Source organism: Neovison vison, chromosome 3 (assembly GCF_020171115.1).
Source record: "Neovison vison isolate M4711 chromosome 3, ASM_NN_V1, whole genome shotgun sequence".
NCBI classification, from domain to species: Eukaryota; Metazoa; Chordata; class Mammalia; order Carnivora; family Mustelidae; genus Neogale; species Neogale vison.
Window position 1 is genome coordinate 29,007,035 of NC_058093.1, and position 19,309 is coordinate 29,026,343.

Consider the following 19,309-nt stretch of genomic DNA (forward strand, 5'->3'; position numbering starts at 1 on the left):
CCATTCTTGGGAGCATAGAATCTAAGGGATTTGAAATATGTAAACAATGTCACTTCCTTTTCTATCATTGCACAAAGTGTTGAGAAATATGATGTGAATGGTCTGAGTAGTGCCTAGAATTCAGAGAATGTCTGGAAGGTTCGAGGATTTGTGCCTGTGTTTGGTTTTGCATGTGTATGAGAGTATATTTGTTTTAACTCTTCTAGTGTGAGAGGCAGGTTCATGTTTTCAAACATTAAAAGTGGAGAATGGCGTCATGAGCTCCCAAGCCCTGATCCCACAGATTTGGCCGTTAAAAACATTTTGTCATTCTGGCTCTACCTATTCCTTCTTCTTCTTTTTTTTTTTTTTTTAAGATTTTATTTATTCATTTGACAGAGATCACAAGCAGGCAGAGAGAGAGAGAGAGAGAGGAAAGCAGGCTCCCCGCTGAGCAGAGAGCCGGATGTGGGGCTCAATCCCAGGACCCTGAGATCATGACCTGAGCTGAAGACAGAGGCTTAACCCACTGAGCTACCCAGGCACCCCCTACCTATTCCTTCTTAAATTTTGTCATTGCTGTAGTTTAAAAAGCACTCTGTTTTGGAGTAATTTAAAATTTAAAGAAGAGTTGAAAGAACAGTTACAAAGAACTTGCATATACCTTTCACCCCATTTCACTGATTAACATTTGCCACAATTGCTTTTACCAGATTTTTCTGAACCATTTGTTAGTAAGTTGTAAATATCATGTCCTTTAACCTTTACATACTTGAGAATTTCTCTCTTTTCTTTTCTTTTTTTTTTTTTAAAGATTTTATGTGTTTATTCATCAGAGACAGAGAGAGAGAGAAGCAGAGAGAGAAGCAGGCTCCCTGCTCCCCTGATACAGGATTCAATCCCAGGACCCTGGGTTCATGACCTGAGCTAAAGGCAGATGCTTTAACATTGGAGCCACCCACGTGCCCCACGTGGGAATTTCTTACGATCAAGGACGTTCACTTACATAATCACAACATGATTAACAAAATCAGGAAATTTAACACTGATGTAATTCTATTAACTCGTCCGCTGCCCATATTCAAATACTGTCAATTGTTGTAATAATTTTTTTCAAAATGGTTCTCTGTTTTTTTTTTTCAAATTTTTATTTAAATTCTAGTTAACCTGTAGTGTAATATTTGTTTCAGGAGTAGAATTTAGTGATCCATCACTTACATATAGCACCCAATACTCATAGTAACAAGTGCCCTTCTTAATACACATTACCCATTTAGCCTAACTCCTGCTCACCTCCTTCCGGTAATGTTCTTTTTTTTTTTTTTTTTTTTTAAAGATTTTATTTATTTATTTGTCAGAGAGAGAGCGAGCGAGAGCGAGCACAGGCACAGAATGGCAGGCAGAGTCAGAGGGAGAAGCCGGCTCCCTGCAGAGCAAGGAGCCCGATGTGGGACTCGATTCTTTATACCAATTTTTTTTCCTGGTCCAGGATCCAACCAAAGATCATGCTTTGTGTTAGTTGTGTTGTCTCTAATCTAGAACCATCCCTCATCTTTTCCTTTGCCTTTTTGGACATTGATGGACTTTTGAAGGATACAGGCCAATTTGGGTGTATCTGATGATTTCTGGGTCATTTGATTCAGTTTATACATTTTTATTTTTTTTTTTTCAAGGTTTTCTTTATTTGAGAGAGAGTAAGAAAGAGAGAGATCATGAGCAGTGTGGAGGAGCAGAGGGAGAAGCAGAGTCCTCACTGAGCAAGGAGTCCGACTTGGGACTCCATCCAGGACCCTGGGATCAGGACCCGAGCCAAAGGCAGATGCTTAACCAATGAGCCACCCAGTGCCCCACAGGTTATACATCTTTAGCAGAAACACTACATAAGTAGTGATATGTCTTCTACTGTATCATATATCACATCTGAAGCTAATGATGTCACCTTTTCCCATTACTGGTGAAGTTCCCTTTGATCACTTGGTTAAGGTGGTCTGGGCACATTTCTTTTGATGTAGGGTTTTTTTTTTTTAATATACTTTATATCTTAGAACAGTTTTAGATTTACAGAAAAGTTGAGCAGATAGTAGAGAGAATTCATATGCTATACCTCTCTACACAGTTTCCCCCTATTATTAACATCTTACATTATTATGATACATTTGTTGTAATCAGTGAACGGATACTGATATCCTATTAACCAAAGCCTGTAATTTATTCAGATTTCCTTGTTTGTTTGTTTTGTTTTTTGTTTTTGTTTTTACGTGATTTCCTTTTCTGTGCCATGATCTCAGTACACATTACATTTAGTTGTCTCCTTAGGCTCCCCTGACTACAATAACTTCTCAGAAGTTTCTTGTTTTTGATGAATTTGTCAATTTTGAGAAGCATTGGTCAGGTATTTTGTAGGATGCCCTCTAATGGAATTTATTTGATGTTTCTCATGGCTAGACTGGACTATGGGTTTTGGGGAGGAAGATCGCAAAAGTAAAGTGCCATTTTCATATCCTGTCCAAGCCGTGTGTTATGTATCTGATTTCTGACTGTTGATGTTGACCTTGATCACCTGGCTGAAGTAGTGTTTGTCAGATTTTTCTCTTGTTAACTACTTTTGCCCTACTCTACCCTTTCTGCCTTTCCTTACTGTGCTCTTGGAAAGAAGTCACTTTGCACAGCCCCTACTTAAAGAATGGGGAGTTATGCTTCCCCTTCTTGAGGGCTGAGTATCTCTATACTTTATTTGGAATTATTCTGCACAGGAAATTTGTGTCTCTGCTACATCAATGACATATTGAACCATTTATTTATACTAGGGACTCATGGATATTTGTTTTATACTTTTGGTTATAAACCACTACTACTTTATTCAATTTTGTTGCTCAAATTTTTCCAGCTTTGGTCATTGGGAGTTCTTTCAGTTAGCTCCTGTGACACACTCCCACTAATGTGATTTTTCTTTCTGGCACCACAAAATGCTTCAGACTCATCTTGTATATTTCTTACCCCCATCCTGGAATCAGCCATTTCTTCAAGGAGCCCCTGTACTTTTTAACGGAGAATGGTATTAGAAAGTAGGACCTGGGTGCTAGGTGTGTTCACTGCCTCTAGAGTGCTATCCGTATTTTAAAGCAAAAGCAAACCCCTGGCATCATGTCTAATCGCTAAAAAATGTATGTGAAAAATAAGAGTATTTTCTTTTTAAAGAGATTTCATTTATTTGACAGAAAGAGCACAAGCACAGGGATCAACAGAGGAAGAGGGAGAAGCAGGCTCCTCACTGAGCAGGAAGCCCGATGTGGGGCTTGATCCCAGGACCCTGGGATCATGACATGAGCCAAAGGCAGAGGCTTAACCCACTGAGCCACCCAGGTGTCCCAATAAGGGTATTTTTTAAAAATAAGCAAAATGTCAAAGTATCCTGCAGCTGCCACAATAAATTACCTCAAATTTAATGGCTTAAAATAAGAGACATTTTTTCTTTCACAGTTCTGGAGGCCAAAAGTTTGAAATCAGGCTGTCTTAAGGACCTCCATTCCCTCAGAAGGCTCTATGGAAGAATCCACTTCTCACTTCTTCCACCTTCTGGTGGCTCCAGGCATTCCTTGGCTTGTGTCCACATCAATCCAATCTCTGCCTCCTTGGTCACATTGCTGCCTCCTCTTTTCTTTTTTAAAAGATTGTATTTATTTATTTCAGAGAGAGAGAGAGAGAGCACAAACGGGGAATAGGAGGCAGGGGGAGAGGGAGAAGCAGCCTCCCTTTTGAGACAGGAGCCTAATGTGGGGCTCGATCCCAGGACCCTGGGACCGTGACCTGAGCTGAAGGCAGGCACATAACTGACTGAACCACCCCAGTGCCCCCTCCTCCTCTTTTCTGTGTCTTCTCTCTGTCACGTCTCCCTTGGCCTCATGAAGGATTCCTGCTTTGGGATTTAGGGCCCACTCGGAAAATCCAGGAAAATTCTCTAATCCTCTCAAAATCCTTTTGCCATATAATATTTACAGGTTACTGGAATTAGGATATAGCTATATCTTGGCGGGGGCACCATTCAGTCAAATGCATAACAAAATAAATAATGGTTTCTTAACATCTGTCTTTGTTCTTAGGTCCCCAGTCCACATTCAGATTTCTCCATTGTTTCAAAAAAATATCTTTTACAGTTGGTTTGTTTGAATCAGGATCCAAACAAGGCCCACTCACTGAATTTGATAGTCTCTGGAGTCTCTCACAATCTAGAACACCTCACTTTTTAAAAAAACTCACATTATTGAAGAAATGAGGTCATTCATCTGTACGTTGGCCCACATTCTGGATTCGTCAATTGCTTCCTTGCAGTGTCATTATTTCTCTTTATTTCCTATAAACTGGAAGTTGGAGCCAAAGCTTGATTAGATTCAGATTCAACTATTTTTTTAAAGATTTTATTTATTTATTTGACAGAGAGATCAGAAGTAGGCAGAGAGGCAGGCAGAGAGAGAGGGGGAAGGAGGCTCCCTTCTGAGCAGAGAACCCCATGTCGGGCTTGATCCCAGGACCCTGAGATCATGACCTGAGCGGAAGGCAGAGGCTTAACCCACTGAGCCACCCAGTGCCCCTGGATTCAACTATTTTTGACAAAAATACACTACTTCCTATTGTATAGTTCAAATTGCATCACATTAGGAAACATAATTTATAGCTGTCCTGCATTTCAGGATCTAAGATTGGTTAAAATCTAAAGGTGATCTTTCTAGTGTTCCCCCAATCGGTCCTTCAACGGTTTTAGCATCTGCCAATACTGTTGCGGGAATCAATAACTTATTAAGTAAGGTTCCTTGCTTTGGTCTAGATTGTTTTTACTAGGTTAGTTTCACCTTTTACTGTGCCCTTTATTTCTGTAGCCTATTGTTTAGAAAAGACCTTTTCACCCTTCACCTCTCTTTCGATTTTCTTTTTCTCTTTTTTAAAGGTTTTTTATTTTTTTTATTTTTTTATTATTTTTTTTTAAAGATTTTATTTATTAATTTGACAGAGAGAAATCACAAGTAGACAGAGAGGCAGGCAGAGAGAGAGAGAGGGAAGCAGGCCCCCCGCCAAGCAGAGAGCCCGATGCGGGACTCGATCCCAGGACCCTGAGATCATGACCCGAGCCGAAGGCAGCGGCTCAACCCACTGAGCCACCCAGGCTGTGAGAGAGAGCAAGCGTGCGCGCACGTGATCAGGGGCGGGGCAGAGGGAGAAGTTAGAAGCAGTCTCCCGGCGCAGCAGGGAGCCCGATTGTGAGTGGGGCTGGATCTCAGGACCCCAGTATCATGACCCCAGCAGAAGGCAGACGCTTAACTGACTAAGCCACCCAGACACCTCTCTCCTTTGATTTTCAAATCCATTTGAACATCGGGGGCCCGGTCTGCCTTGCCTAAGGAGACGATGAATTGAGTTAGTGTTTCCTAAGTACATACCTGAAGCCCATAGCTTCAGGTGGTTGTAATAGTACTCTATTGAGTAGATTGGAGTTAGGGGAAAGTTGGTTGGAGGGAAATAGCAGATCTGGCGGTGTCTTCTTTTCTGGGGTCAAATTCGAAAGACTTCTGCTGAAAAGGACTACTAAGAAACTTCTTTAATAAAGTCTGAACTCTTTGATTTTAGAGGAGCGGATTGAGGCATGGCCAAAAAAGAGTCCATTCAGGTGAGGTGGTATCAAAGCCCGGAGAAGGCAAGAATCCTGGAATCCCAGATTGTAGTCTTTTATGGTGGTGGTGGGGTGGGGGTGGGGGTGGGGATGAGTGGATGGGTGGATGGGTGGGGGGATGCGTCTGGCTTTCTGTCTCGGGACTACATCTCCCAGAATTCCGCTCTCAAGGCTCACGCGCACCGAAGCGACTGCGCATGCGCGAGCAGGTGACGGCCCGCCTTCCCAGGCCCCACAAACCCCGAGATTCCGCGCGCCTGCCTCCCGCGCGTCCGCCGCGATCGCCCCTTCCAGGCCCTCGGTCTGTCCGCTGGGGGCGCGCGCAGTGCCTGGCAGGCGGCCTCGGCGCCGGCGGCTGGGAGCGCGGGTCGCGTGGCGGTGCGTGGTTGCTAGGGGCGTCTGAGGCCGCCGGCTTGCCCAGCAGGCCGAGGGAGGAAGCAGCGCGGAGCCGGCGCCGAGCCGGAGCGAAGCTGGGTCCTCTAGGTGAGTGCGACGGCGAAGCCCTGGCAACGACCGTCCGCCCGCCGACTCTCCCGCCCCTCCCTTTTGCCCTGGTCCTTTCGCGCGGGTCCCCAGCCCTCCGGCGGCTCCCGCCTCAGCCCCGCTTCCTGCCCGCCACCTCCCCATATCCAGGGAGGCGAGGGTGCTGCGGCCTTCCACCGGGTCAGGTCCTCACGCGTCCCTGGGACCCCTCTCCCCTCTCCGCCACGCCCCGTGAATTTAGTCAGCCCTGCCTCTGGGTGCCCGAACCCTTGCAGCGTCCCCTCACCCTGGGCCTCCGTGCCTTCTCTTTCCCGCCGCGCTGCGGTTTAAATTCTCGCCGGGGTGGGAGCCCAAGCTCCTCTCAATTCGTAGCTGAATCGGAACATGAATGCCCACTTTTTTCTTTCCCCATCTTTAGGAGCTACAGAGAAATACTTTCCTAAACTGTAGAGTTTCGAACAGAATTTGAGATCTTGTAAATTTAACCCCTCATTTATCCATCCCTTTATGTAAGCACTCACAACAATTTTTTACAAACATCGAGAAATATTTAGTGAACCAAGGCACTGTGGAAGGCGCTGGGGGTGGCAACGGTGAACAAGGCAGGCATGTCTTCACGGAGCTTATAGTCTAGGGGGGATTTTTAATCAAGTAAACAAACATTTGCCGTACTATGTGGCGTGTGCTCTGATAAAACATTAGAAACATTGTTAACCCAGACTTGTTTGGAAAAATATACAATCCCTATTCCTTGCTCTTCACATTCTTACTCTGGATCCAGAAAATGTTTTGATCCTTTATGGAGTCATCCTTGCTCCCTCAGATACTCCAGATCACATCTTTCTCAACTTCATCACCTGTTGAGTTAGCCAATCAGCAAGTAGCTGGGGGACTTTTTGGGACAGTATTCTGTCCATCCTTCATTTCTTGCAGTAAAAATAGGAGACACAGTATGAGACCCACCTGCTTGTTGCTGAGAAAGTTACCAGCTGCTTATTGGTTGGGCTAAATGGAACCTTGAAAAATTATCAAGTGTCTTCTGGGAATAAAGAAGTTCAGAGCACATTCCAGATACAAAGTAGCTTTAGAAAATATACAGCAAGGCCTTAAAAGAGAATTGGAAACAGTTTGACAGACCTGAGCTGGGTTTGAGGGTAGCCATCTGATGACAAATAGGAAGAGGAAAATTAATAGGGGTTAGATCACAAAGGGCTAAAGATGCTTTGTTGAAGAGAATGGTATCCTCAGGTTTTCCAAGCAGGGTGATTGGGGCCCAGGACTGCCAAGGAATATACCTGCACATACAGCTTTAGAAGAATCAGTGTCCGGGCGCCTGGGTGGCTCAGTGGGTTAAGCCGCTGCCTTCGGCTCGGGTCATGATCTCAGGGTCCTGGGATCGAGGCCCACATCGGGCTCTCTGCTCAGCGGGGAGCCTGCTTCCTCCTCTCTCTCTGCCTGCCTCTCTGCCTGCTTGTGATCTCTCTCTGTCAAATAAATAAAATAAAATCTTTAAAAAAAAAAAAAAAGAAGAATCAGTGTCCAAATCCTCAGCTTCCAAATGAATGCTTCTGAAACTGACCTGACAAGAAGAGGTGGCGCGGGAGGGATTAAATATCCCTCCCACCTCCCAAATTATAATGTTTTGTCCCAAGTGTAAAAATTTCAGGTGGGTGGCTCAGTTAATTAAGCATTTGCCTTCAGCTCAGGTCATGATCCCAGGTCTGGCTCCCTGCTCAGTGGGGAGCCTGCTTCTCCCTCTCCCTCTGCCTGCTGTTCCCCCTGCTTGTGCTTGCTCACTCGCTTGCTCTCTCTGTGTCAAATAAATAAAATCTTAAAAAAAAAAAAAAAGGCAGTTTTCCAACTGGAGTCTTAGAAAATACTGATTTCAGGAAGTCCTTCTTTGATGATTAAATTACTTTGGAAAATTCACAAGGCTTCCTGTCTTCCCCTAATACACATTGCTATTAGGGTGAGTCTTGATTGGTATTGTGGTATTCTGAATTCAGACGAACTCAGCAGTTAAATGTGGCTAGAATGTTTTTTGGGACCATGGGTTTTTCAAGCTATAGGATAAAACTTGCATAAAGGGACGCCTGGGTGGCTCAGTTGGTTGAGCAGCTGCCTTCGGCTCAGGTCATGATCCCAGCGTCCTGGGATCGAGTCCCACATCGGGCTCCTTGCTTGGCAGGGAGCCTGCTTCTCCCTCTGCCTTTGCCTGCCATTCTGTCTGCCTGTGCTTGCTCTCTCTCCCTCTCTCTCTCTAATAAATAAATAAAATCTTTAAAAAAAAAACTTGCATAAAAAACTTTTAAAGAGATTTCTTTTAATTTAGGTGTGTGTTTTTCAGTAAGGTAGTTAAAAATTATTTTACCAAATCATGAAATGCTTATTCAAATTATAGTTAATCCTTAACTTAGTTCTTTTTATAGAATGCTTAGTAGATTCGACCTCTTTTTAACGAAAGAATAAGCTTGTTTAAACTTGTAACGAGAAACTTTAGAATTAAACTTAAATGTGCAAGGAATACATGATTTTATTCTTTTGGGGATACATGAGTAAAACCATTTGAAGAGTATGTTGCAGGAAAACCATGGAAAAGATAATTAGCAGGAAGATAACATTAGATTTGTATTTGAGGTTCTTGTAGCATCAGCGTGTGGGGTTGAATAGGAAGGATTTTAGACTGGAGGCAGGGAGCCAGTGAGAAAACTTGAGACAAGTCTAGTGATGATGAGGGCTCTATGTTGGCTGCAGTGGGCATGGAGATGTTAAAGATGGTGGAATAGAGAAGGCCTGGTGACAAAATAGATATACAGAGAGTGGGACAAGAGCAGTTTGAAATGATCCTAAGTTCAGACTTTAGTGACGGGGTGAGTGGTGATGTAGGAGAAACTAACTGTTAGGAGGAAGGGCAGATTTGAGGAGAAAGATAAAGGGGTTCACTTTGGACATGACGAATTGAGGTCCCTGCAGCACATCTAGGTAAAGAGGCCCAGGAGGTTGTTCTGTAGGTCTGGAGCTCTCCTGACAGAAGTCTGGGGATGATAAAAAATTGAGAATGGAGGAGGTGGTTGCAGTCATGGGATGGAAGAGACTGCTCTAGGAGAGTTTATTGAATACTGACCGTGTGCCGAGCAGAGTGAGAAGACTGAACTCTTAGGAACACCAACACTGAACGAGTAGGCGCAGGGAAAGGTATGAAAGAGAATTTATTACCAAATACAAAAATGAGCGTGTAAGTGAAAGGGTACTTGCTAAACAGCTATATCTGGATGAAGCCTTAACTTTAGGATCTGACACTCACGCTCTGGAGTTGAGTTTACATTCCTTTGTGAACTTGAACTGTCTGATTATAGGCTTCTTGGATTCCAGCATGGGATCAGTGAAATGATCGGTCAGTGAAATGCAGAGAAAAATTTTCTTAAGTGCCCTTAAGAAGTGCCCTTCTTACCCTCTCCTCTGGCAGAACTGGGAAACCAAACTGGGCATTTGGGAATAAATATGGAGAGTGCTCATTTCTCTTAGGCCCTGAAATAAGGAGAAATTTGTCCTTAGGTGCCCTCAGGGATATTCTGGACAGGCAATGGTGTTTTAAACCAGAGGTGCTCAGACTTACTGCTTTTAGGACTCCTTTATGCACTTCAGAACCTCTCCAGGACTGTCAATATATTTTTTAATGTGGGATATATAATCTTGATGTTTATACCATATTAGAAATTTTGAAATACTTATTAGTTTTTTCACTTATCACTTATTAAAAATACTTCTTTTTCCATTTTTTAAAATTATGTTCAGTTAGCCGCCATATAGTACATCCTTCGTTTTTGATGTAGTGTTCAGTGATTCATTAGTTGCGTATAATAGCCAGTGCTCATCACAACACGTGCCCTCCTTAATACCCATCACCCTGTTACCCTATCCCCCACCCTATTAATTCATTTAGAAGTACTAAATGCATTACAAGTTAACATAGGTAGAATTTTAATTTTATTTTTATTTTTTAAAAGATTTTATTTATTTATTTACTTGAGCTAGAGCTCGGGAGCAGCGGGGAGGAACAGATAGAGAGGGACAAGCCCGATGAGTCCAGAGCCTAACACGGGGCTCGATCTCATGACCCGGATAGATGACCCGAGCCAAAATCATGAGTCAGACCCCTGACCAACTGAGCCACCCAGGTACCCCCATAAGCAGAATTTTTAAAATGAAAAATGATAATTGTTTCAAAAAGATTAGTGAGAAGAGTAGCACTGTCTTTGCAAATCTCTTTAACATCTGGCTGTATAGAAGATAGGTGGATTTTCATATCTCTTTCTGTGCTCTGTCAGTTGTAATGTGTTGCTTTGGTCGAATTACTAAGAAAACCCAGCCTCACAGCCATTCAGTTGGTAGTTGTGGGTGTTCTTTGGTATAACACAAAAGTTAACAAGGGATGGTTTTATGGAGGTTATTACAGTGTGGAATCTGAAAATAACTTTTCATACTTTGTTACATTAAAATCCACTGATCTGTCTCTCTCTCTCTCTCTCTTTTTTTTTTAAGATTTTATTTATTTATTTGACAGAGAGAGACAGCCAGAGAGGGAACACAAGCAGGGGGAGTGGGAGCCGGAGAAGCAGGCTCCCCGCTGAGCAGGGAGCCTGATGCAGGACTTGATCCTAGAACCCCGGGATCATGACCCAAGCCGAAGGCAGACGCCCAATGACTGAGCCATTTGACTGGGTCTTTTTTTCTTTTTTCTTCCTGTTTGTTTTTGCCGGGGGCCTTTTACCCAGACGTGATTCTGTAACATTGAGATAGGTATCTGGAAAAGGCTGTTTTCATTGAGTTACACAGCTCTTCCAAATGTTGCCACATTTTATTAACAGTATCCCCCCCCTAAAAATCATTCTTATTATCACCACACTTTCATCAGAAGAATGCTTAACTTTTGGGAAGCTGTCAAACTGTCAAACCAAATTCTAATTTTTCTCTTGAAAACTGAAATTTTATCACTGGCAACAAATACTATCAGTTGTTTTTCTTGAATTGGTTGTCTCACTTTGTTTTGTTTTCTAGAAAACGTTTACCAAATGCCGAAGTCTGAATAACCCATCACTTTCGTGTCATTTATTCTATGAAGTGAACATAGTGTCCCACAGAAAAATTTTGCAATTCGAACACACAGTGCTTGCCTTAGAGGCGGCCATCACCTTCTGTACGCCAAGTAAGTGTTTTACACGTGCTCCTTGTGTTGTCACACAGAGCGTTAAAAAGATGCACTCCCAGATTGAGATTTAAGATAATCTGTACTGTGTCATCAAGGACGTCTTTGGGTAAAGCTGGCATTCCTCTACTGTGTGGTGAGGAAGCCTATGGAGGGCAAGGATCCGGCTCGGTGTGCCGCTGTGTCCGACCTTACTGAGGCACCGACAGTCTGACCCATCACTGCTTTTGTACCATCATGGAAAGACCGGCACAATTAAAAAAGCAAATCACATCTTCGTTTTGTTGGGAAACTAGTTTCCCTAGCAGACCCTGTGGACAGTACCCTGAGGACTACACTCCACCCTTAGGAGGAGGATGGAGGTTCCTTTCTGAAGGTGGTAATAAGCCAAGGCTCTAGGAGAGCTCGTCACCTAATTATCTTAAGCCTTCAACAGTTTTCACTTTTCAGGAATTTGTAGATTGGCCCCCTCGGCTCTAGGTGCTGAAAGCTCTGTTTCTATCTCCGCTTCGCCACCTCCTTCTGCATTGCCGAACCGTGTTCTGCAAAAGCCATATGTCTTAATCTGTGGTCCTGACCCTCCCTTCTCAAAGGGCTGGGGTTTTGACCTTCCTTGCTCAGTAGGCCTTCAAGAAGTTCATTGCCCCTCCAACTTTGTTTAGGGAGATATAGCTAGGGATTTATCTCCTAAGAGAAAACGAGGATGATTCCTATAATCCTCCCCATTCTCTTTGGTTCCAGGTAAGTCAGTTCTGTCTTCTAAAAGAACTACTGAGCAGTTAAAGCAGTCTCATTCAAGATGTTTCAAATGGTAGACACTGAACCATTTCTGATGTCCTGAGTTCCCCTGGTGACCGAGGGAAGCTCCTAGGCGGAGGGGAGTGAGGAAACTACAGGTCCCAAGAGCCACACACACACACTCCTGTAATACAGGAGAGCGATTTAATCAGCGGGTAATGAATAATTGCTTTCTGTAGAAATAGATACCTTGTCCCAGCTGGTCTGGGCCCGGCCTCTACAGTCTTGGTGGCTTGAAACAACAGCCGTAGATTTTCCTGGCATAGGCTGTTATTCTTCGTTCACTCTTTTTTTTTTTTTAAAGATTTTATTTATGTATTCGACAGAGAGAAATCACAAGTAGGCAGAGAGGCAGAGTGAGAGAGAGGAGGAAGCAGGCTCCCTGCCGAGCAGAGGGCCCGATGAGGGACTCGATCCCAGGACCCCGAGATCATGACCTGAGCCGAAGGCAGCGGCTTAACCCACTGAGCCACCCAGGCGCCCCTCTTCGTTCACTCTTGACTTATAAAGAGGAAACTTGAGGCAAAACTACATCTCACAGAGTAGAAGGCACAGTGAGATAGGCAGATTCCCAGTGCTGTATAAAGATGATAAAACAGGTTGGTGTGATTCCTGAGGCTGGCTGCTGAGACTGCAGCCGGGGACAGCAGTCTGGATTCTACTGCAAGACGCCTGTACTTGGTCAGCTGGGTGCTGGGAGGGGTGGGGATTGGGTTGAGCCCAGCTTGTAAATAGAAAGGGGTGTTTGAGGCCATTTTCTCTTTAGAATGCTCTGCGGTTCTTCATCCTCCTTTCTTACTCTTCAGTCAATATTTTTGGTTTGTTTTATTTTTAACAGCTTTGTGATGGTGTAACTGATAAGGAGTGGGTTCATCACACCAAGTCAATTGTTTTTGAAACTTTGTTCCAGGGACCAAGTGTCCTACTTGGTCCATAAGTTGTTTGGGGAGGAGACATGGCCGGCATTGCTGAGAAGCAGGCCAAGCTGGGGCAGTGATCTTCCCCGCTTCTACCAGATGAGCTTTGCTCCTGTCTGTTATAGGTACCCAGGGATTCCCTATAGAAACATTCCGTGTGGGTTATGAGGCATCTCCGTGTGAAAAGAGAACAGTGGGGAGAGTAGCCTTTGGGTAAAGTATCAAGTTAGAGGGCTCGAGATGCAGGACATACTCATGGAGGGGGTGGGGCTTGAGCTGTGCCTGGAAAAGGTAAAGAAAATGTAATGATTCAGAAGGGAGAGGCTGAGTGGAGCAAAGGCCTGCAGACCAGTTTGAAAGGTTTATACTAGGAGTTTAGTGTTTAAGACCAGCACAGTTCATAGGGCAGAGTTCACCGTGGAAGGAGGTGGAAACTCCTTCCAACCCAAACTAAGAAATCTAGATTATATTTGCTGATTCAGGTGAGAATCATCTGGAATGCAGTCTCCCAGCCCTACCCCAGACTCACACTGAATCTACTCTGAAGATGGGACTTGGGAATCTGCAGCCCATGTTTGTTCTGTTTTGTTTTTTATTTTTATTTATTTATTTATATTTTAAGTAGGCTCCCTGCCCGGCATGGGGCTTGAACTCACGACCGACCATGAGATTAAGAGTCGCACACTATACTGACTGAGCCAGCCAGGTGTCCTGTACCCAATTTTGTTGCAGGTGATTGGTGGGCTGCTATGATATTTAGTGAGGACTCCTAGGAAATTTTTGAAAGGGGAGTAACCTGATCAAGTAAAATCAATTAGAGTTAATCTGGAGGTTGCCTACAGGGTGGACTTGGGAAGGGCAGACCCTGGAAACAGACCTCAGTCTGGGTGTTACTGCGGTGGTCTGGCTCTGGGGAGGGGTGGGGGGATAAATGGAAGAAGCATGCTAGGGAGAAAGAATCTCTTTCAAGTTTTATAACTGGCTTGGCTCTGGAGAATTAGGGAAAGGAAGAAGTCAGAAGTGGCTTAAGTGTTCCTCTTAGGCGACTGAGAGAAAGAAGCTTCCACTGAAAGAAATGGAAGGCCAAGTGTGCAAAGCTGGTGTGACAGGCTTGAAGAGGTCGGATATGCATGTGGAAAAGGTGGCGGAGACAGTTGGTGACGAGGACATGAAGCTTGAGAGAGGTCGGGTCTGAAGAGTGGAGTTTTTGCGGATAATGGTTGAAATAGCGAGAGCAGATTGGTTGGACCTGGGAGGGAAGATAAAACGGGAGCCATGGAGGACTCTGGAGGGGGCACCATGAGGAGGAAAAGGTCACCCTGAAGGAGCTGGTGTGGTTGTGGCTGAGTTCCTGCACTGAGGAGAGAAGTAGTGGCAAGGAGACGGTGGTGGGAAAAGAGAAGATGATTCATCTGCAGGGGCCCCGCAGTGGCCGTGCTGGGTTTTACCTCTATAGATGCATGTGTGTATTTGGCAATTATTTCATGAGCCCTGATTACATTTCCAGGGCTGGGCATAGACTGTGTAAATAAGGTCCCAGTTTTCAAAGGCTTTCATGCTAGAAGAGAAGATAAATACACAACAAAGGAATGCAGAAATAGTTGAAGTTTCTACTTTGAAAATAATGAACAGGGTTTTTGACTCAGTGATTCATTTATACAGCCAGAAAACAAAATGATCGAAAAGGTATAGACGCTTAGCTCTCATACCCCATTGGTATCCTTTATTTAAAAAAAAAAAAAAAAAAAAATCAGTTCCCATTTATTCTTCCACCATTTCTTTAGCAGTTATAAGGAAATATTAACATTGAGTAATTTCAGCTAGTAGAAGAGTGAAACAGATTGAAATAAGGTAATGTGATAGGGACTGATCAGGGGTGGGGCAGTACTGGTGTTGACAGGCTCCTTGGGCTGGTGGTGTTTGCTGATAGCTGAGTGAGGGAACTGAGTGTTTCAGAGGGAACAACAAGGCCCCTGGAGCACAGGTGGGAATAGGCCTGCTGAGGAGGAAGAGTGTCTTGCGTAAGGTCGGGGGTGGGGGGTGGGTGGGGAGAGAGAGAGAGAGAGAGAAGTCAGATCACAGGAGCCGTGGAGCCACCGGATAGTTAAGTACATTCTAAGAAGAGCACCTCAACCACAGTCTGGAGAATTGATTATAAAGAAGGCGTTAGGAATTAGAAGCAGGGGAAACCAGCAGGTGAGAGATGATAGTGGTGTGGACTAAGGGAATAATGGTGGAAGGGCAATAGATGGCTCCAAGCACATACACTTGAGGCCGGAAAGACTTGTGGATGGAGTGGGTGAGTAGGAGTGAAGATCGGAGGTCGGGGTGAAATCGTTACCCAGGGCATGTTGGGAGTCTGGGTGTTGTATCAATGCCTGTGCCAGGGACTCAGACCCTTCTGCCTGCAAATGTTTTTTTTTTAACTGAAGTCTTTTTATGCAGTTGCAGCTTATTTACTGTCCCTAACTCTGTAAGGTTAATTGGCTTTAAAAGTGAATCAATTAAGTGAGGGATGTGATTGATGCCTTCTTATCTCAGCCCTGCTCCCATTGTCCTTAGCATGACTTTATTAAAATCTGACATTCTCATCTAATTTCAAGATTAAGAGGAAACATGTTACCTTCTTGAATCATAGAAAACCTTGAGTTTCCCATTTTGTCCCTGTGATCCCCCGAGTCTAGCCAGCCCCTTGTCTCAGCCTCTCGGTTTCTGTTTCCCAGATGGTGGCAGCAGTAACTGCTTTCTAGGTTAAAGGCAAGACAAAGACTTGTGTTTTGTTGGGCAGTGAGATTTTTCACATAGAATCAGATTTAAACAGCATGTCTCCCCTAAAAAACAAGATGTCCCTGACACTGTGCGTTGATGGGCCCCAGGGAAAGTGCTGTTGAACATCAGCTGCCAGGCTCTGGTGTTTGCCTTCTCCCTCGAACTCCCCTTAAGCCAGAGTTTGTCAGTTCAGGGGCCGATTAGAGCAGAGTATGCTAGGTCGCTGGCTCATAGTAAGGTGACTACATTGGGAAGACTGATGTCCTGGGGATGCCCTTAATAAGGCAGGTGGCCTTAGTTCTTGAACCTTAGTGATAGCAGGTGGATCCCTACTAAGCCGGTGATGGCAGGTGGATCTCTACTAAGCCGGCTTCAGGTAATGGAGCGGAGGAGTGAGTCCTGCTTCATTGGCGGGAATCACTCACTCATAAAATCCATTCCTGCCAGTCTTCTTTCAAAGAATTGAAGGTGATTGTGCACTGCCTGCCTCCTAGTCTGAGGAAAACCAAACTTCCCTTTAAAAGTTGTAATAAACTTTTTTTTCCCTTAACTTTTTAAATTTTGAAATGATTTCAGACTTGAAAAAAGCTGCAAAAATAGTATGAAGAATTCCTATTTATTTTATTTTATTTTTTAAATTTTATTTATTTATTTATTTAACGGACAGAGAGAGAGAGGGAACACAAGCAGGGAAGGTAGGGGTGGAAGAAGCAGATTCCCTGCCGAGTAGGGCATCCAATGCGGGACTCAATTCCAGGACCCCAGGACCATGACCTGAGCTGAAGGCAGACACTCAACGACTTGGTCACCCAGGCGCCCCCAATTTACTTTTTACCCAAGTTTTATCAAATGCTACTATTTTATCACACTTGCTTTAGTGTTCATAAGTGAGCTACGAATTGTTTTTTGAAATGTTTGCCAGTAGCTTGCTGGCATGAAACCCCTTCATATCTGAATATTTCCTAAAAACTTACTGTTTTCTAAAACAACGATATTCTCTTAAATCGACACAGTATATTGATCAAAATCAGGAAACTAATGTTGATATAATACCATATACTATAATGTTATTATCAGATCTACCTTATTCGGATGTTGTCAGTTGTCCTGTCACTGTCCTTTGTTTTTTGTTTTTTGTTTTTTTTTAAGATTTTATTTATTCATTTGACAGACAGAGATCACAAGTAGGCAGAGAGAGAGAGGAGGAAGCAGGCTCCCTGCCGAGCAGAGAGCCCAATGTGGGGCTTGATCCCAGGATCCTGGGGTCATGACCTGAGCTGAAGGCAGAGGCTTTAACCCACTGAGCCACCCAGGCGCCCCGTCCTTTGTTTTTTAGCAGCACACACTGCATTTGGTTGTCTTGTCTTTTTTGCCTCCTGTAAGTGGAATAGTTCCTCAGCCTTTGTCTTTCATGAGCTTGACAATGTTGGAGAGTACAGACTAGTTACTCTGTAGAATCACCTTCAACTTGGTCTTGTCTGATATTTCCCTTTGTATTCAGGTGGTGCATTTAGGTCAAGAAATCACAGATGTGATGACAAGTCCTTCAGTGAGTCCCGTCATGAAGGGCATTGTGCCCATTTGTGCTCTTCCTGATGATGGGAACTTTGATCACTTGATTATGGTTATGTCTGCCTGGTTTCTCCACTGTAAAGTTATGGGTTTTGGGTTTTTTTTTCAAGATGTATTTATTTATTTATGTGAGAGAGGGTACACATGGCTGGGAGCAGGGAGAGGGAGAGAGAAACTAAGCAGACTCCATGCTGAATATGGAGCCGACATGGAGCTTGATCTCATGACCCTGAGATCACCATCCGAAACGAAACCAACAGCCCAAGGCTCAACAGACTGGGCTACCCACGCACCCCAAGTTGTTTCTTTTTTCCTTTTTGTAATTAATAAATATCTGTGGAGAGGTATTTTGAGACAATAGAATGATCCCATTTCCCAGTAATCTTTCACCCACCAATTTTAGGATCCATTGATGAGTTTTGCCTGAAGCAGTTATTTTCATGGCGGTTGTCAGTGGTGATTTTCTGTTCTTATCCGTTGGAATTCTTTTGTGAGGGAGCGTTGTTCCTTATCCCCCATTCAGTCATTCATTCTTTTATTTATTTATATCACTGTGGATTCATGGATTCTTGCTTTAGGTAGTCTGATACTCATTTATTTTGCTGCTTGGGTTGTCCCAGATTTGGTTAGAGGGAGCCTCTTTAGGCCCTTTAAGTCCTTTTTTTCCTCTTCCACCTTTAATGACTTCATTGAGGTATAATTTACATACCATGCAATTGATTCCTTTACTGTAAAAGTAGAGCTCAATCACTTTTAGTAAGTTTGTACATTTGTGCAATCACCACCATCTGGTTTCATTTTTTATTTTGTTTATTTATTTTTTAGATTTTACTTATTTATTTGAGAGAGAGCGAGCGAGCAAGAGCACGCAGAGAGAGTGACAAGGAGAGGGAGATTCCCTACTGAGTGGAGAGCCCGATGCGGGGCTTGATCCCAAGACCCTGAGATCATGACCTGAGTCAAAGGCAGACACTTAACCATCTGAGCCACCCAGGTGCCCCCACCATCTGCTTCTAGAACATTTTCATCACCCCATAAAGTTCCCTCATTCCCAGTTACAGTCATTCTTTGTTCCCACCCTCAGCCTCAGGCAACCACTGATCTACTTTCTATCTCTATAATTTTGTCTTTTTTAGAAATTTTATAAAAGTGGAATCCTACAGTATATAGTCTTTTGTGTCTGGCTTCTATTTCTTAGCAGAATGTTTTTGAGGTTAGTCTAGGATGTTGCCTTTTATTGCTGAGTAACATTCCATTAAATGGATATATCATATTTTGTTTATTTACCAGTTGAGGGACATTTGGATTATTTCTAGTCTTTGCTGTTAAGAAAAATGCTGCTGTGCATATTAGTGTGTAAGTGTTTGGACATAATGCTTTAGTTTTTCTTTGGTAGATACTTGGGCGTGGAATTGCTGGGTCATTATATATTAGTTTTTACAAAACTCATAATTTTTTTTTTTTGAGATTTTATTTATTTAACAGAGAGAGAGAGACAGATCACAAGCAGGCAGAGAGGCAGGAAGAGAGAGAGGGGGAAGCAGGCTCCCTGCTGAGCAGAGAGCCTGATGTGGGGCTTGATCCCAGGACCCTGAGATCATGACCTGAGCTGAAGGCAGAGGCTTAACCCACTGAGCCACCCAGGCACCCAAAGTTCATAATGGTTTTCAAAGTGGCTTATCATTGTATCATTGTATATTCCCATCAGCAATGTAGGAAGATTCCAATTTCTCCATATTCTGGTCAACACTGTTACCAGTCCATGTTGGTTATAGCCAGCATGGGTTATATATAGCCAGCATGGGTTTTATATATATATATAGAGTGGGTATCTTATTGTGGTTTTAATTGTCATTTTCCTAATGACTGAAGATATTGATCATCTTTTCTTGTGCTTATTAGTCACCTATGTATTTATTTAGT

General features: G+C 43.6%; 1 protein-coding gene across 3 annotated transcripts in view; it reads left to right on the forward strand.

Annotated features, from left to right (window-relative positions):
* Nucleotides 1-5,923: 5,923 nt before the first annotated feature.
* The window catches only part of TTLL4 (tubulin tyrosine ligase like 4), a 35,019-nt gene continuing 21,633 nt past the window's right edge, over nt 5,924-19,309 (forward strand). For 2 of the 3 annotated variants that reach the window (XM_044241610.1, XM_044241611.1), the window contains exon 1: nt 5,924-6,124. The gene's annotated coding sequence lies outside the window, so the exon portion shown is untranslated. Of the gene's footprint in view, nt 6,125-11,183; nt 11,331-19,309 lie in introns of those variants that run through there. The other variant, XM_044241609.1, reaches the window with a different exon arrangement.